General features: G+C 37.5%; 1 protein-coding gene across 6 annotated transcripts in view; it reads left to right on the top strand.

Annotated features, from left to right (window-relative positions):
- The window catches only part of KHDRBS2 (KH RNA binding domain containing, signal transduction associated 2), a 393,310-nt gene that overhangs the window by 248,712 nt on the left and 124,970 nt on the right, over positions 1 to 19,628 (top strand). The window lies entirely within an intron of this gene.

The following is a 19,628-nucleotide window of genomic DNA, read 5'->3' as shown; positions in this document are numbered from 1 at the left end:
TTGTTCTCAGTAAAAACAGGTTATACCCTCTGTGAGAAAGCAGGGGGGATTTGTTCTTCTGAATCCTTGTTATCACATATAAATATATATGTGTACGTTTGTATTCAACATTGTGTTACAGATACATAACAAACAGAAATTTGGGTAGTTTTTATGAAAGCTGATACAATGATGCATATTTAGCAAGGAGCAGTACTAACTGTCACCTTTTTTTATGAGGTGTTAAAAATAATTGTGCTGTAAACATCAAAGCTTTCAAGTCATCCTCATTAATGTTCTCTCTGGGAACTATCACCATAACAACAGATATCCAAGTAGAGGAGAAAGTACTATCAAATATGATGTCTGACTTGTTCCAGCTGTGGCAAATCCAAAGGTAAAATGAACATCCCATCCATTCCATAATCCTATCACTAGAACCATTGAGAAGATACACTATAACTGAGAAGACGCATTTTTATTCAACTAATGGTCTTCCTAGAAAAAAAAACCAAGGAAATTGAAACAGCAATTAATCTTTGTTGGTAAAGCTTTACTCAACCATCTGTATTTGTAGAGTAGAGATTAGGTGATGGCCACTTCAAATCAGGGACACACCTTGAGTTAATGCCAAGAGCCACAACTGAACAACAGATGCAAAAAAGGAGGGGGAAGAAAGTTCCTCTCTTTATTATTTACCTCTAACAAAGTTTCCATCTTTAAATGAGATAAAAGCCCTGCTAAAAAAAGGAATTTAAAATGTATACCCTTCATCGATAAGTAGTATATTATCTGTTAGTATCAAAATGTGTGAGACCTTTCTGTGCAGAACTGCATGGATTTTCCTAATCCGTGAGTCACAAATTTCAAAACAAACCCCTTGTAATAGAAGATTAAGATAGTAAATTAAATACATTTTTTTTCCCTTCATCTACAGTACTGACAAATGTCCTAGGCAATGAAACAGTTTTTAGGGAGCATTTCTTATACCTTTTCGGAATGATAAATATATGGAAAGCAGAAGTTGGGGCACTGGATTATCAACGTTAGGAAAGCATTCAGCCATTTCCACGTTGTTCTGAAATGCTTACAGCAGGGGTCCTCAAACTTCTTAACCAGGGGGGGTAGATTGAGGACCCTGGGGGGCTGTATCCAGCCTGCGGGCCGTAGTTTGAGGACCCCTGGCTTACACTTTCAGGAACACAAAATATACACACAATTAAAGGACTCATTTTAGTTTGTAATAGATGATTCCAATAAGAACAAACAAATATTCTATTATGCCTGCTTAGATAGTAGCAAGAAACATGTCACCTTGTAGGACAAATTCAGGTGTTTTGGAGATACTTCTGTTTCTTATGTCTTTTCAACATCTATATTCCATGGGGAATAGATGGGTTTCCCTTAATCTGCTGTCATCCACTGGTTTACAGTAAAAATCTCTTGCCATTTTGCAAAGATTTGTAAATGCAAACTAAATCATCTTGGGCTCTTACAGATTGAGATAATAGTTTAAAATCTGTTGTGTGCAGGTTGAAGGAAAAGTTCACTGTCATATTTTCTATATATGAATTCGTAAGTGATATTTTAGGAAAGAATATTTTTACTTTTGCAGGAAATAATCAACACAGTTTTTCTTCCCAAATAAACCACTATACCACATGTCTGACTGGATACTAAAAGCAAGTGGATCTATTTGTTGACCAGCAACAAATGTCATGTGTAATTGTTCTTTCGCACCAAATCCTAGAGATGAAAAAATAATTTATAATGAATAATTTCTCCAATTTACTTTTTCTCATTTTCTGCTTGTAGGCAACCCACAAGCATTTTACAATTTCTTTATGTGTTTATGTTTTTCATTTTTGACTACAGTGTTTCACTCCAATTTTTGCCTACTATATGCAAGCCCCATTGGTTTGATTAGTTGTGCACATGAATGCAATGTCATGGATTGTGAGTATTCCTATTTTTCTTTGCTCTAATAGAATATAGTCATTTGAATGCTAAGCTGAAAGTGAACTCAAAAAATAGAATAGAGTGGCTGCAGCAGATTTTTTTAAAATGTTTAAACAGCATTTCCTGAAAAAAACTTTGATATTTGCTCATCACTAATCAGAGATTGTATTGACTATTTGACCTTGAAACACCTAACTGTTCAAATATATTTAGATAAGCATTTAAAAGTTTGGATCACTCCTTTGTAATTATCAATATCTAAATATTCTGAAGTTTCCTGATGGCCTTTTTGAGTCCATGAAAGGAAATGTCTAAAGGTTTCTCAAGAAGAGTCGAGTCTTGTCATTATAGTGCATACATTTACATTCAGTATTTTGAATGTCAAGCCCAACCAAAGGGACAGTAAACTGAAAAACCTTTCAGAAAAAAAGGGGGCTAGAGAGGGAAGGGGGAGTGACACACCTCACACCTTTTTCTTTACTTGCTTTTGAAACAGATATATAGCTTTTGTTGGGTGCAGCATAGGTAATATCTCAGAGGAACTTCAGAAGACTACCCACAGGAAGAGGAGGTACAGACATTAGAAGATAAATGCAAAAGGGAAGAAATAGTTCCTATGTGAACCTTCCTCACTTTAAAAACAGCTCGTTGTGTGAATTTGGATGGAGAGCTTAACTAACAGCTGCCGTGCAGCTTCTGGGATCAGAGAGGTGGTCCTGGGTTTGTACCTGGTGAATAGGAGTGCTGTTCAGAGTAACTAACCTTAGTTCAGTGTGACCAGTCCATGCGTGCTCCTCTTCTGCTTGAAGGAGAGGTCCACCAGAGTGCGGTTCAGAGCAGAAGCTTGACCTGGTCATTGTAAACTTTATTCAGAACAAGCTTCTTTCACAAAGCTGAACTTTGCCCTTTGTCGTTACTGTCCGAGATATATTTTTACACCTCTAATACAAAAACACTGCCATACTGAGGATATCCCTAGATGCCAGAAAGGATTCAAAACTTCATTAAAAACAGCCTTCTGGACCTCAGGTTCTGTTGTGGGTTTTTTTTCTGAAAACCACACTGTGGTTCCCTGTTAAATGCGCTATGAATCATACTCCTAATCCTTCCATAAAAGCAATACACAAATTAATTTGAATTATTGCTTAATTTCTTTCTATGCATAGCAATACATGCCACAGCCAGTTGGCAGCAGTGACTCATTCCGGAACTTTACAGCAGCCCTGATTTACCGCAGAGAGGTGTTGTTACTATAAGGATGCTGGAGAGCCTGCAGTGGATGGTAGGGAGGGCAGCAATGCCGCATTAGTGAGGACTAATGACAAGGTGGCTGTTTAGGATTTATCAAATGGATTTTGTAAGTTAGGTTCATATTCTACATTGCATTGAGCAGAGGTTTTGAGTAGAGTGCACAGTACTGAAATTGCATTTTAACTGCCTCTTTTAAACATGCATCTTGCGCGGTTGTAGTCTGAGGTATCAGTTTTCTGTTAGACAGCTGATGTCCCATCTACAAACCTTACAGTGTTTCTGTATCAGCGCACCAAGGTAGGAGATGGTAAATGAAAATGAGTTCAAATGTTTCACTCCTGCATCATCACCTTTATTGACAAGGACAATGTTAAGATTGATTTTATGCCAGTTTTTCATCACAAAAGTTAAGATATGTTTGGTGGGATATCTACTTTATCATCTACTCAAAGTATAGTAAGGAAAATTAACAGTGGTGTCATCTTTACAGATTGAGGTGAGACTTCTGGAATCTTTTCTCAACAATAGTAAGCAACTTCAGAGGCTAAGGACTTGTTGGCAACTTATGAAACAGGCAAAAGTCATGGCTGATTGAGGTTGTGATGTGTAGGGAAGTGAAGAGTGAGAAGTGCTTGACTAGATCACCCGCTGGAAGGAACACCCTATTGAGGCAATAAAGCTGATGTTCAGCACAATATATTTCACTCTGAGCAACCAGACTTTTTCAGTCAAGATTAAAGCTAAATATTTGAAGGCTGCTTAACCGAGATATAAGCCAAAAATACCGTTGCTTTCAGATCATGTTTTCAAAGGCATTTGACTCTGGAGCTGTATTTTTGCCTTTTGAATCAGAAGATAGTAATGAGCCGTGTTAAGAGCTATGGTGTGTCTTGCTATGAGGTCTAATGCAAGACCAGAAGTGACTTTGCACTCATTTTCTTACCCCAGATGCAAAGAATTACCAAAACAGAATAAATTTGCGACTGAAATACACATTGGTTCTATCTTTTACTTGCACTTGTACCTTTACTACTGGATAAGACAGGAGACTTTTTACCTCTGGGTAAGAAAGGGGACTTCTGCACAGAAAGACGGTCATCTTAGTATGAATACTTAGATGTATTTACAAGTAAATATAAATTTTTTTGCAATAAATGAACCAGTCTGTGGAGACACTGAGAAGCTGGTAGAGCTGCTAGGTCTAGGACAGGCAGATTAAAGAGCAATTTTAAATGCAAAAATTCTCTCTCACCTCTCATTTCACTGATCAAACCAGTCACGAAGCTTCTCGATATCTTCTAGAATAAGTGAAGAGCAATGCTTTTAGAAAGTCACTGGAAAAGAACCACACAGTAAGACAGATAGTGCTTTTAATGTCATGCTGTTCTTCCTGTCATTTCAAGCTATTTAAAATGAAAGCAAATGCCACATTCAACTGTTTATTCTAAGCTCAATGGTTATTTACATTTTTCAATAGTTTTCAAACAAACTGAAACAACTATGCTCATGTTTATTCACCGCCAACCTAGGCAATGAAAAGACTGATAATAAGAGGCATTTCATCACATTTCAACATCTAAAAAAAAAATAAACATTTACATGTGGCTGTGGTCCCTAATATTGTGGTTGTGAGGGCTCTGTTTAGTATTTTAAACTGGAACTTGTAGGGCTTTTAAATCCATTCTATTTGCCCCTTCTGAAAGTAGATGGAAACTGCGTATAAAGACCTGCACTTCCTTCTCATGGCATGTCTGTGCCTGTGTTGGTGATTTAATGAGTATCTTACAGTAAGCAATTGGTACTTGATTCTGCTACTTTTGTAGTCCATCTAATAATCTTAGTAGGATATTCTCGGTAAGAGTGAGACAACTAAGAAGGCTTGTTCTAAACCTTAAAATAGTGAAATGTTTTGGATATAATGGTAGTCAAAAAGTATTTTTTTTTTCTAAATGGCTACTTCCATATTTTAAGATATACCACTTATTTATTTCTGTACCTCTTTTGGACAAAAAAAGCCCAAATCAATGAAGAATGTACTGAAACTAAAGAGCATTTGAATAAAGCTGGAATTATAGACATGGGAATCTGCATGGCTCAACAAAATATTGATTAAGTATGATTGATTACCTATTTATGCCCAAGGCACTTAGATACATAGCTAAGCTATATTCAACTTACATCTGCTGTGACTTGAAAAATCAGATTTTATTTTTACTATAATAGTGATAAACAGTGTGATATTTATATTATCTGAAAGATTGAGCTTTATAAGGGTACTGTGAATGATTGTCTTACAAAGGTAGAGTGGATTTTTCTGTTAGTTATTCAAACTTTGGGGAATTTGGTCCATCGATAGTATAAATATATTTATTGTTAAAAAATCCAGCAACATAAAAAGAGAATTACAGTACTGGCAACTTTTTGGGGTTTTTCTAAGAGCAAAAACCACAGTCAGCATTAAACCTTCAGTGCCTGGGAACCTGCAGGTCTAGAGTTTTTTGCTTACCTGTGCAAAGTGTACTTTGGTTCTTACTCTTATAGATGATAGTCTGAATAAATAAGGTTTCCCTCATGAAACCAAAGGAACTGTTCTGAGAGCAATGCATCAATCAATGTGAATACTGCTTTCAGACTCATCACTGCTATGAATTTCTCACAAATAGACAATGTACTCTAAATGAGACTTTATGTGGTTTTCCTGATTTTTTTTAATTTGATTATAATAATCACAGTTATTCAATGGACTAAACTTTACTCATAAAATACATAAAACTCCAACATCTACTTATAAATGCAGCAGAAAGATTTTGTGGAGGATAATCTCTTATGTCCTCCTCTTTATGCTCTCTTTACCTGAAAAAAGCAATGCTCTCCTTGACAATAGTTTTCAAGTTTTCAGTTCAAAATTATTTTCTAAGCTAGACAGAGCATAAAAGAAAATGCTGATGCAGCTGTACATGTTTTAGTATTATACATGATGTTAATGCAACTGCAACCTAATAAATATTTATATTTGTTATAGAGAGATCTAAGTGAAGGACATCTCTCAACTGTTCATCCAGCCTTCATATGGTCCTTAAATATTCATAGTGTATGCAGTTATATTCATAAGATGCTACATAAAAAATACATGGAGTATTCTCCATAGAGACAGAATTTGCCTGCATCATGCAATGCACTATTTGATCATTAAACAGTGATTGTTCAGGAGCCTGTTACCAAAAATACTTGTGTGCTGTTACACAACTTGTCACTTGGCTGTTTCTCTGATCAAGAACAGTTTTGATTGGTACAAAATAATGCTCTAGGCATTTGTTGGTGTCCTGCTTTTGGCTATGATAGAATTAGTTTTCTTCCTAGTAGCTGGTACAGCGCTGTGTTTTGGATTAAGGATGAGAATAATGTTGATAACACACCGATGTTTTTGTTGTTGCTAAGTAGTGTTATACTAAGTTCAGGGACCTCCCAGTGAGAAGGCTGGAGAGGCACAAGAAGTTGAGAGGGAATACAGTCAGGAACACAGACCCAAACTGGCCAAAGGAATATTCCATGCCATATGAATCATGCTGAACAATAACACTGAGGGGAGTTGGCCAGAGCAGGCACGGATCGCTGCTCGGAGACTGGCTGGGCATCAGTCAACAGGTGATGAGCTATTGTATTGTGCATCACTTGTTCTGGATTTTTTTCTGTGAGTTTTACTTCTCTTTCTGTTATCTCCCTTTTCATTACAATTGCTATTAGTAGTAGTATATTTTACTTCATTTCAATGATTAAACTGTTCTTACCTCAACCCATGGGTTTGTCTTTTTCTGATTCTCCTCCTCATCCCACCAGGGATGGCAGGGAGTGAGCGAGCGGCTGCGTGGTACTTAGTTGCTGGCTGGGGTTAAACCATGATAGCTGGCTAAACATTATCATGTGACTGTATCTCCACCCATGTTATTCTTTTTGCAACAGGTTACAAAGGTGAGTTATAAACTTTTTAAAAAAAAAAAAATTCATAAAGACTTAGAGAATTGCTGTTAAAGACTTGGGACAATTTAATTAGAGTTGTTGAGTGTTCAGTTACTGTGTGAATACAGATGAGATGGAAGGCTTGTGTTTTCTCTTTTACTTCTCCAACTTTCTCATCCAGATTTAGTCCACCAAGTTACTAAAAAGTTAAATAATTTTGGACTGCAAGGTTCATCATGACTGGTGAGTTCCCTGGGAGCCAACAGGTATAAACTCAGTGGTAATGAGAAAAGCTCGACGTAGGCTGCTACTTCTTGCCGACTGGTTGGCGCAGAGACTTCAGCTGTGCCAGGCAGTTACAGAAGCCTTCCACTCTGGTTTCAAGAAGGGCTCTGGGTGATAAGATGCCATAGTGCTTAACATTATCACACCAGCCTTGCCTCCAGCATACCACCAGTCTTACACATGTGTTTCTCAGTCTTGCCTTTTGGTGAACTCAGATAACTGGCTTTTTATTATAGTAGACAGAGAGTGCTCTTTATATCAATAGTTTTTGTGTACAGCTAACAGTACTTCTGTTTTGTGTATGATCTTTATTTGTTAGGAATTTTCACTGTTGCGAAGACACGAACTTTATTAACATAGTAAAATGCACAGTTTAGGAACCATTTTATATTAATTGAAAACTTTTATGGATTGTTCCAAAGTAGTATTTTACTTTTACTGGAATTTTAAGAGCATGTATTTGAAAAATACTTCCTGTTGCAGGAGGCTGTCATCAGAGTTCATCTATGTTCTCCTCTTTGGTACATTTGTGACATTGTCATCTTGCAAAAAACACTTCTACGTGAAAGTGCAGAGACACATATTTAGCAACTGCACTTAAAATCAAAGACAAACATTGCAGAGCACAGTTCTGTTTCATTCTCTGGCTGATGGGCCTTTTAGCCACTTCCAGACTCTACCCATGTACTTAATGCTTACTCCGGATAATTGAAGAAGTTTTGTATTTGGTACAATACAGGGCTTGAAAAGTGGTCTTACATGCCTATAATCTTTTTTCCCTCATTATGTTCAGTGCATTTGCAACTCTGAATTTCAGTTATACACAGGGAGAAAAAGGTTTGATGGCAGATGAATTATCTCAGGTATTTGAGAAGAAGCACCTGTCCAGAAATATTCCTCTTCTTTCTGGATATTTAAGGGAGGCTCAAATATATGCGTTAGCTTAGATTTTCATACACATAGGAATGCATATATATATACCCTGTGTGTATATTGTTACAGACAAAGCAGCCTCCAGCTATGCCTTGCACGCAGGCCGTTTGCAGACACACAGCAGCAATTGCTTCCCCAGAGGCAGCATTACCTATTGCTTTTGGATGGAGGGTTTATGACTCTCCAGCTGCCTTAGCATTTTCAGTAAATCTTTGCATGGCTATAGAGATACATGCTTACATTCTGATACAGATATGCTTGTATGTTATGTATAGCTACAGCAGAGAAAAATATACTCCATTTCTTCCAGCATGTCTGTTTATAAAGACTTGGTATTGCACAGAGCTCCTCTGCAGCTTACAATGTGCATGAGTAACTGTGTAAGGAATCAGTCTGAAGAATCCGAGAAATAAAGTTTAAAGTATATATATTACTTTTTAATAACACAATTATGTAAAAAAAAATATATATAAAAAGGAAACAGATAGTGATGTTTAAAAGGGTAGTTTTACTTGAATAATCATATGGACTGGGTGAAATACACTTTTTTTTCCCATCTTTTATTTAGCAGTGGTGGTATTAAAGTGACTAGAATGTTCATATGACTACCTCTTTGTGAAATAAATAGGTCAATGTTCTCAAATATGCTCGTTTTTAAAACAATCAGATCAATTCTATTTTATCAAAGGAGCAGACTTAGTGTACCTCTTTAAACTGTAGCAGAAATGTTGAGAAAATTGATCTTACTATGAAACACCATACCTTGCGTTTGACCTGTAGGGCTCTTAGAGAGTGTAGGAATCACTAAAAGAAGGAGATGGAGTGTAATGGCTTTGGGACAATAAAGTGGAAGACTAGAGATGAAAAATGTTCATTCTCAATAGAGAACTGGTTTTTTTCCTGGTTGCCTGCATTTTAATAGCTTCTACAGTCATTATAAGTGCTGTTATTCATAGAAAGCTAATAGCTCTCTTTGACTACCTGCTGTTATTTTGTAGCTCTTGGTATGGTGTGAAATTCTGTGGAGTGCAGCATCTGAAATCATAAAGAGTGCAATGTTCGTTCAGTGAAGTTAGATACGTAAATACTTCTTATATATTAGTATCATAAGAATACATCAGTATGCCAAGGGCACTCCTGCAAACATACCCCCATACTACCTTATGCAATGCAGTAAAAACATATTTAACTATTTCTCAAAATCAGTATATCTGTCCAAGTGGAGTACGTAACATTACATATCAGTTCTATACAAGGTGCTTTAGCAGTTGCCTTGGTGGCCACACTATTCTCAAACTCTTTCCGGGCCAATTAGTGGGTTTCTGTAATGAAAATTATTACTAAACCTTTATATGATATACTACCACCAATTCTTTTGATCACCAAATGTCTGTCAGATGCAAACTGTTTAAATCTGACTGGGGTCACAGCAACTTCAAGGTTAGAAACCCCATTTCCTGTTATTTATTTGAACTTCCCAGTCCCTGTTTGTTTCCTACTGTACACCCTTGCAACTTCAGACATCCAAATTTTTAGAAAGCCAAAGTGAAAAAAAGAACAACCAGATATACCATAAGTGAGTCTTATTTTGGAGCTATATATGAATCCATGTACTGTATTGAAATATTTTTGTAATTTAGTTTATCTTTCCTTGTATTAGAATCACTCAGCTTTTCCCAGTTTCCTTTCTTAGTTTTGGTTTGGTTTTTTCCCCAAAAATCTCAAAAAAAAGAGAAAAGTTATTAACACTGTTAATCTTGCTGAGGATGAAACTGTAAAACTAGCAAGTATGCATTTGAACTGTGCAGTTTTAGTTATTTTAATAATAAATTGTCGAAGTCTGATGATGCAGCATGTTACTCAACACTGGATTTCTACAATCACATGTAACCCATGCACTTGTCTTTACTGAGATATTGCATACATATACCAGTCCTCATACATGCTGCAGCTGGGAGTTTTCTGAAAAAAATTATGCATTTAAAAGAAAAGACACTGAAATTCAAACTATATTTTTTTTCTATTTTACCAACCAGTTACCATCAACCATTCTACTTTTTGGACAAACACTACTTGTACAGTACTACTTAACTGAAATGCAGATTTTAAATGTATGCTTGTTTCTTTTAAAACAGATCTTATTTTTAAGAATAGCTAATTCCATTTTTATTACCTGTTTGCATGGCATGGCAAAAAATGGCTTCAGAACTAGGTTTGGTTTGGCTTCATTTGCTTTTATGGCCAAAATTGCTCAGGTATGTAACAGCTTACCATGTTGTTTTAATTTGATTTAATTTTCAATAATAATAAAAGACTAAGTGCTTTTAAACTAAAACAAATTTTGGAAATTGGGATTTCCAAATATTTTAATAGAACTGCATCAGTTAACTAGACGGTATGCAAATAAAGAAAAAGGATTATAAACAAATACAAGTAAGTCAAGGTTGTGTAAATCAGGCTGTAGAGGAGATGCAGAAGGGACCTGTGTTTTGTTGCAAGTTAAATTTTGCCAGATTTAGATGTGGACATGGTAACTGGGAAGAAAAGAAAAGAAAAAAGAAAATAAAATAAAAAAGAGAAAAGAAAAAAAAGCGGGCACTTACAAAAATGCAGTTGTTGAGTCTGAGTGCATCTGTCAAATAAATTAGAAGCGACAATACTTTGGTCATTTTTCACTTTCCTTGAGCGGATGCTTCACTTTCTTTCAGGGCCAGGCTTCATGCAAACATCCTAAACAAATAATTCCAAAAAGTTATTTGGAGCTTTTCTAACTTATTTCTCTTGAGGCACCTATTTTAACTTGACATTTTGGAAAAAACAGCAGAAGTGTCTCATATGTGCTAAACGTAACAGAGAGCAACAAGAGGAAAAAAAAGTAATTTTCATTGTGTTTTTTTCATTTTGTTCAAATTTCAACTTTATTTTCTAAGGGTAAAAGATTTCTGATGCAAGTGATTTGTATTTGCGTAGTCTTACCATGTGCAGTAGTGGAGTATAATTACAAATGAGGTTACTATTACTACATCATTGTAGCTCTAGTCAATAACTGTATGGGTGAATCAGTGGTTAGTATGTGTACTATTTCTACTTCCATGCACAATGCAGTATGAAGGGGAGTGAGACTGTTTTCCTCCTGCAGAATCTGTTAGAGCCTGGTGTTGTGGTATCTACTTGAGTAGGGAGCATCAGGAATGAAGCTTTAAATCCCTGAAGGCACAGGAAAAACTGAAGATTAGTGTCTCATATCTTGCATGAATGAGATGCTGGATAAAAAAAGAGTGAAAAGACTATTTTTACTCTCTTCTTCTAGATTTCTTTCTAAAGTAAAGACTTGACTTCTCGCAGAATTTCTACAGAAGTAATGTGCACACCTCACCACCAGAGAGGTCTCAGTGCTGAAAGCAGAACTTGCCTTCCTGAAACCTGAACAATGGCACCTAAAACTTGGAGAGGATCAAGTTTATGCAAGGCTCTGTTTCCACCCTTTCCGAGAGGGCAGCTAAAGGGTACTGCAGGGTACAGCACTTTGGGCACCATTTGTGCGTACCATTCTTAATTTTCCTGTAGATCATACAAAAAAGTACATCCGTCTGGGATGTCATTAATTCCAGTATGGTTCTTTTGTTTATCCAGGACCCAGAAATTTAAGAACCTAAATCACACAAAGTTTGCAAACAAAGCAGGCTCCTAAGTCCTTAAATTACTTCTGAAAACAGGACTTAAATTCTAAATAATTTAGCTTATTTTTTTACATGCCATTCATTGTGCAGAAAACTTATGGGGGGAAAAATTATTCTAGCTTTTAAAAACAGATCCTACCTGGCTGCTTTCATGAGTCTATCAACTTTCAAGGAGGAAAGCAGACTAAAATGAGGCAAGAAGGCAACATTGTTTTGATAGTCCCTGACTGAATGAGGACATAGTTGAGATGAAATTCAATTTTGAAAGAAAAGACTTTTAAAGGATTTGCTTTCTTTCCTCAGGACCTCAGTCAAGCTGTAAACAGAATACACACTCATTTGTTGTTTGGGTTGAAGGAAGGAAATTGTTATGAAGAACTAAGTTTCTACTCTTTGGAATATACCAACTCATCCATACTTGATCAGAATGTATATATTTGAGGATAAGTAAACAGGTCACTGGATATTGTCTGAGAAACTAACATTCTGTGAAGCAGAAGTAATTAATGAAAGCTGAAAGATGTCTTAATTAAACTTCCCAGCTTCAGTAACATGAGGCTTTCCCTTCCTTAGTTGGGGGATAATCTCGTTGAACATTTCCTTTAAAGCTATGTATCTTTGTTGCCACAGAAAGTCTACGAATTCATATGACTTCGATGTTGAGTAGTTATCACATAAAACTAGAAGGTTATTTTGGGGAGCAAATTATCTTTAGTCATTATTCATGTATTTTCCATCCTCAAAATGGTGCATGCTGACATAATTTGGTTTGTAAGGAACACTTTTGCTCTGCTGAAAGTGCTGGTTAATTTTACACTGTAAGTTTTATTTATTGGATGTTGTCTTCTTGAACTGTCCTGAGATTTGCTGACTTTCCTAGAAAAACAAAATGAAAAAAACAAGGATATACTTTGTTTCTAAGTTCAAAGCATTATGAACCTAATGCTTTTTTATTTCTTGAAGCCTGCTTGACGCAGCCTAGAATTTTATGACTGCTTTATCATTTCCTTATTAAGTAAAAAAAAATCTGAATGTTAACATAAATATGCTGTAAAAAAGACCAAGTGTTGCTGTAGCCTACTTCACTGAAAGAAAAAGAATATAGAGGCAAAGAAAATGAACACCGAATTAACAAAACCAGCAGGGTTCTTCGGATGTATTCAGGTTTGCATGTACGATCTATAAGTTGTCTAATCATCATGGTCCTTAAAGACTGCATATTAAAAAAAAAATAAAATGTTGGGCTTTTGGGGTTAAGGATGGTCAGCACTTTCTGTTGGCAGGTGGTCATGCAAGTCTGCATTCTATCTCCTGAGCAGAGTTCAGAAGTGTAAGAAACATAATAAGTCAAAAACCCAGGAATGCATCACTGTAAATTCAGAGTGGCTTTTCTGAAAAATGAGATGGAGGTCAAAATGAGAACAGTTGTATTTCTAGGTAGAAAATTAGATATTCCAAGAAAGTTACTGATGCAATCTTTGAGCCCCTGAAATATTTCTGGTGGGGCCACCCAGAAAATCTTTAAAAATTGTACTATATTGTCTTATTCTTCTCAGTGATAGGCTTAAAAACCTCTCCCATCTTGGAGCAGTGGTAGCAATTTTCAGGCCTTATGCAGTCAATAAGGAATTAATGCAAAGTGGATGCATTCTTTCATGGTTGGAGTTAGAACAGTGGGCTGAAGCTCCTAGGTGTTGCTGTCCTTACTCTAGTAGATAGCTAGAGGTCAAAAGAAGGGGACTTCCCCCAGAACTGTATTGCAACCTGCTCTTTCAGCGTGATTTCTAAATAGACCGAGTTGGCAGGAGCAGGGCATCTGTGGAGGTTTGACCCTGGCTGAATGTCAGGTGCCCACCAAAACCACTCTATCACCTCCCTCCTGAACCAGACAGGGGAGGGAAAGTATAATGAACTGCTCATGGGTTGAGGTAAGGACTGGGAGATCACTCAGCAATTGCTGTCACAGGCAAAACAGACTCAACTTGGAGAAAGTAAGTTTAATTTATTACCAATCACATGAGAAAAACACCTTCCCCCTATGGCCTCCCTTCTTCCTGGGCTTAACTTAATACCTGATTTCTCTACCTTCTCCCACCAAGTGGTGCAGGGGGATGGGAAGTGGGGGTTACGGTCAGTTCATCACACACTGTTTCTGTGGCTTCTTCCTCCTCACTCTCTTCCCCTCCTCCAGCGTGGGGTCCATCCCACAGGCTGCAGTTCTTCATGAACTGCTCCAGTGTGGGTCCCTCCCATGGGGTGCAGTCCTTCAGGCACAGGCTGCTCCAGTGTGGGTTCCCCAAGGGGTCACACGTCCTGCCAGCAAACCTGCTCTGGCACAGGCTTCCCACAGGGTCACAGCCTCCTCCAGGCATCCACCTGCTCCAGCGTGGGGTCCTCCATGGGCTGCAGGTGGAGATCTGCTCCAGCGTTAACCTCCATGGCTGCAGGGCACGGCCTGCCTCACCTCACCGTGGGTCTTCACCACGGGCTGCAGGGGAATCTCTGCTCTGGTGCATGAAACACCTCCTCTCCCTCCTTTTTCACTGACCTGGGGGGCTGCAGGGCTGCTCCTCTCACATAGTCTCACTCCTCTCTCACTGGCACAGATATCTATATTTCCCCCTGCTTCTTAATGTGCTATCACAGAGGTGCTACGACCATCACTAATTAACTTGGCTTTGGCCAGTGGCGGGTCCATCTTGGAGCCGGCTGGCATGGGCTCCATTGGACGTGAGGGAACGTTCTGGCAGCCTCTCACAGAAGTCACCCCTTTAGACCCCCTGCTACCAAAACCTTGCCATGGGAACCCGCTACAGTATCTCTGTAATCAGAAAATTTAATAGATTGCCTAAATAGTACAATCCAGGTGTGATGGGTGGATTTATTTATTTGATTTGATATAGTGCTTCCAGAATTTTAGATTAGCAGTTTAGATTTAAATACACCTAAAGCAAATCACAAAAGACAAATTGACTGTGCGGATTAGAGTTGCTTGTCCTTTATAGTCCTTGGAGGGGTGTGAGTACAGATAAACGCCCAACAAAAAGCCTTGTTTGAATTTTAGTAAGCAGCTGTCAAAGACACAGAAGCTATCCTTCACCAGTCCTGGAGAAAAGAACTCATCATGCATAACCTTTCAACAAAAGGCTTATTGAACACAACAGGAATGTAAAGATTATTCCAAAGGGTGTTGGCCACTGTATGAGTTGCCCTTGTGATTTACAGCCGTGATACTGTGCCCTGCATCAATTTCATAGCGAAGCAATCTGTCAGTTCTCGAAGCTATAAAGTCATCCCTTGGAAATAACTGAGTCAGCCTCACATTGGTGGTCATTTCAGGACCTGGCTATCATTTCTTCGCCTAATAATAAAATGGTGATGTGATTTAAAATGTCATGCTTCAGGTATAAGACTAACAATCCTATTAAACTATAATACAGATGATAGATATTGTAAGATACTGTAAATCCTAATCTGGTCTGAAGTAATATATTGGATCCATTTCGATGTGGGTAGATAGGAACTGACAAGGGCCCATAAGGAGCTTGGAAAAGAAATGGGATGTCGTAACCAGGTTTTTAGTGAGTTGTTGAAAATATTCACAATCATGTTTACTGAGATGTGGAGAACTGAAGAGTTCCAACAATTTTCGGCTGTGAATTGCTGTGATTTTATTTATTTGTGTTTATTTAGGATTCCAAAGTTGTTTAGGTAGGGTACAAATATAAGATACAAACATGCATCGTTCTCTGACGTTTCCATTGTGTGTAAGAATTTCCTTTAATGTCATCGGCATGGGGACTGAGCACCTCACAGAAACACATTAAATGAGGCTGATTCTTTTAGATACAAGTCCCTTCTTTCCATTAAGGATTAATGTCATTTAAACTAGTTATAGCTGATTGAGAACTTGCATATGTTTAGAGAAATTAGTAGTTTTCTTCGCAGTAAGAGGGCAGGAAAAGAAGCTTGTGCCAGTTTCACATTGGAGCTCACCCCATCATCTCTGACTGGTCCGCGAGGAGTTTCTGTCTCAGGAACAGGGCAAGCTTCACCTTATGATTTACAGCTGCAATACCAGACCCTGCATGAAAGTCATGACATAATTGTGTGTTGATGCTAGAAGCTGCAAAACATTAATTCCTTATAGAAAGTTCAGTTCTTCCTGATAATGGAAGTTTTCAGCCAGCTTCTGACTGGTAGAAGATCTTTTAAGATTTTTCAATCCAGTCAGCATCTGGAATATGAAAATCAGCAGCTCCGAGGCTCTCTAGAGAGAGAAAGAGAGATATAATATATGCAGAGAAATGAGGACTTAGATGTTACGTGTGGTGGTGGTTAGATTTTGCTAAGAACTGGTACCTTTCTGCAGATATGCCACATTATGGTATTGTATGCCAGTGTTCAGGCCAGTGCTCTCACCCTGTTTAGAGTAATAGTGAATGTGTAGCTGGGGGAGTTCAGAAACTGTGAAGTTCTTGACTAGACCTAATCAGAATATAGTAATATTTATGAACAGGATGTGCTAGACTTAGTCTTTAACAACGTGACAAGAAGCTCTTACAGAAGTATAAATTCTATTCAACTTTTCCTTTTGAGTATTTTTTTTTTAATACAAGTTGTTATACATGAAGTAGTTGGGAATGCAGTGAAAATATACTCAGTTCTCAATTCGCAAATTGTCTTAATGTTGTCTAATCACTGAGGTGCTTCCTGCACACCTGCATTTTCTGAGAGTCATGTACTCTGCACATGAAAGTTATTAGCATAATGACTGACTATTTTAAAAATGCGTTTATATTAAGTGCACAGATTTTCTTTTTTGGGGCAAATAAGCACAATATGGGTAATGAACAATTTGTATCTGTAATTAATTTTTTAAAAGGCAAAACAGAAACTGATAGCTATACGCTTAATGTTTTTCATTGCAGGCTTACTGCTACCATACAACTTTACCTTTACCATAGATTTCTGACAGCAAAAATACAAGGGTAGTCTTTGTTCCAGTCATCCCCTATAACTATTGCTGATTCATGCAACACACTATTATCTAGATACTGATCCTTTTGATCTGCTTGGCTTGGATTTATTCTTGGTACTGCCACCTTTTAGTAAAAGCCATTTCAAGTTGTGGGTAAGACAGGAAATTCTGTCATGCCCCAACACCATGTTTTATATTCTTCAGATTTTTATTTCACCTCCTGTGTTCTCACCCAGAAAAAAAAAAAAAATCTACTCCAAACTATAGATGGTGCGTCTTTCGCCTTACCTCTTCTTTGGTATCTCTGATTTAAGCCTTGAGAAGTGGAATATAAGATATAGAAGTCTCTTCTGCATCCCTGACTTGTGTCTGCAAGCTTCAGTTTGTAAGCACCATGTCATCACTGTCATAATGAATGTGGTATTAAAAAGTACATTCATCTTGCTAGATGAAACTTTTTCAGCAAGGTATGTAAGAGATTCCGCAAATAGCTCTTGGTATCAAAGAAGCTTACAATGAGAAGAAAAATAGCCAAAGCACAAATAGACCTTTCATGTTGCATTCTCTTGATTACCTACCCAACCCATAAAATTAATGGTGTCGTGCATTATTTATATGCCATCAAGTGTATCGTAGGCACTTTGCAAACATATGTTAATGAAAGCCTGGGCCAAGATGTGTATATTCTAACAAAGTGGGGACCAGTGGCTGAGGGTGGAAAAAGTAAGTGAAATTTCACTGCTATTGATCTGTATCAGGGTCCAGAACTTAAGGAGTTCATTTTGAAAGGATGGTGGGTTGAAAATTTGATACAAAATAGTCAAGAAATGTCAAGCATCTTGCAATAAATACGTCAAACTTAAAAGACTTTCTAAGAGTCATGTGTTTAGGAACTAACTTAAAAAAACTGTCTTTAAGGAATGTGTTCATCAAGAGCACTAGGCCCAAAGTTGCTCTGTTTTGGTATTTTAAGTTGTAGTTTTGTTTTTAATTAAAGACAACTCTCCCTGTCCCCTGAACTTTCACAAATCTTAAATCTTCTTAAAAGATTTCCTTGAAAGGAAAACCATATAAAAAGAGGAGGGTTGATCATCAGTCATTTTGGTGTGTTTCTGTAATACTGGTAAAGAATAAAGGTCATTTAGATGAGAAACACTTGCTCCCAAAACACTTAGTATTCTATGCGGACTTATTATGCAGTATTATCAAATCACATTAGATTGCATAAACTTTTCTGCAGCGTAATCACATGGAAAAAAATTACAGATGCAGTGCATCAGATTAGTTTCACAAGAGCAGTATTTTTATCTTGCAAGCTATTACATATGCTGAGAGCAATACTGTTTCCAGCTTGCAAGGCAGCACTGTTTTTTCCTGAGAACTATTCTGTTTGTTAAAACTGTAGCAAACGTACTTCAAGAAGTGTACAGTTGCAAGACTATCTCAGACTGGTTTTGCATCCATGCATTTGCAAATTATGCATTCACTGATAGTTAAAGTGTTTTGAAAGAGAATCAGCAATAATAAAATAAACCTCCAGACTGTACAATTTCTTAGCATCCAAAAGGAAAGCTGAATTACATCTTGAGTAGGCAGTGGACCAGGGTTCTTTATTCTGGATTTGAATTGGTACAAGTATACTGCATCAGGTTTAGACAACAAGAAGAACATGAAGGAAAACTTACAGCAAGAAGGGAAAAGAGATGTGTGAGAGAAAAAAGAAGATAAAGCAGATGATGAAAGCAAGCAAAGCCAGTATACATGCATTTTCAGAGAAAAATGTAAAGATGGTGTTGAAATAAAGGAATGAAATCTAAGGAAGGACAGAAGTATTTGGAACAGTGAAATAGCATGCCTCTGTGTGACAGAGAGAGATTAAAAGCCCAGCTGAGAGAATGAGAGCAAAGCAACACACCCTGCTATGCTTGCATTGAGGAACAAGGGTCGCTCATAAAGAGGAGAAAAGAGAACCAAACTAATGGAGTGGAGGAGAGGCTGGAAAGGAGGAGTGCATGGAAGAAGATGTGTGTATAGAAAAACAAAAAACTATAGACAGTGAAAGACTGAATTCTTTCAATACCAAATAAAATCCAGTAGGCACCAAAGGACTTAACATGTTGATGCCTGAAAAGAGGGGATTTTATTATTGTATCTGATTCTCCCTTTTCACTCTCTATGGTTTGTGGTAGTTTGTTCTTGCATTGTCGCCTTGTCAGTCTAGGCCAGGTCAGGACTGACCAGCTACTTTTCTCCTTCTGTTGTCTGCAATGTCCAGCAGTTTCTCACAGCGTTGTCCCATTAGCTTAACCTCAGGACAGGGCTGGCCATCTGCTCATGCATTGTAAAACATATATCTATCGGAGCAAGACTGGTTGGGTTTTCATAACAGATGATACCTAGCACAATTCCTCTGAATGTGTGTTTCTGAAATATACAGAGTTGAATGATCCAGTTAACCTGGTGCATTGCAGGGAGTCTCCTAACAGCCAGTGCCTTGCAGGACCAGGTCTTATGAGACTAAAAAATTGAAGCGGTGATGCATTGTGAGGTTGTACATCTTTGTCTTTTTCACATCAGTAAAGACTGGCAAAATCCCAAATTGC

Source organism: Falco peregrinus, chromosome 7 (genome assembly GCF_023634155.1).
Source record: "Falco peregrinus isolate bFalPer1 chromosome 7, bFalPer1.pri, whole genome shotgun sequence".
Taxonomy (NCBI): Eukaryota; Metazoa; Chordata; class Aves; order Falconiformes; family Falconidae; genus Falco; species Falco peregrinus.
The sequence above is the reverse complement of the archived record's forward strand: the minus strand, read 5'-3'. Positions and strand labels throughout refer to the sequence as shown.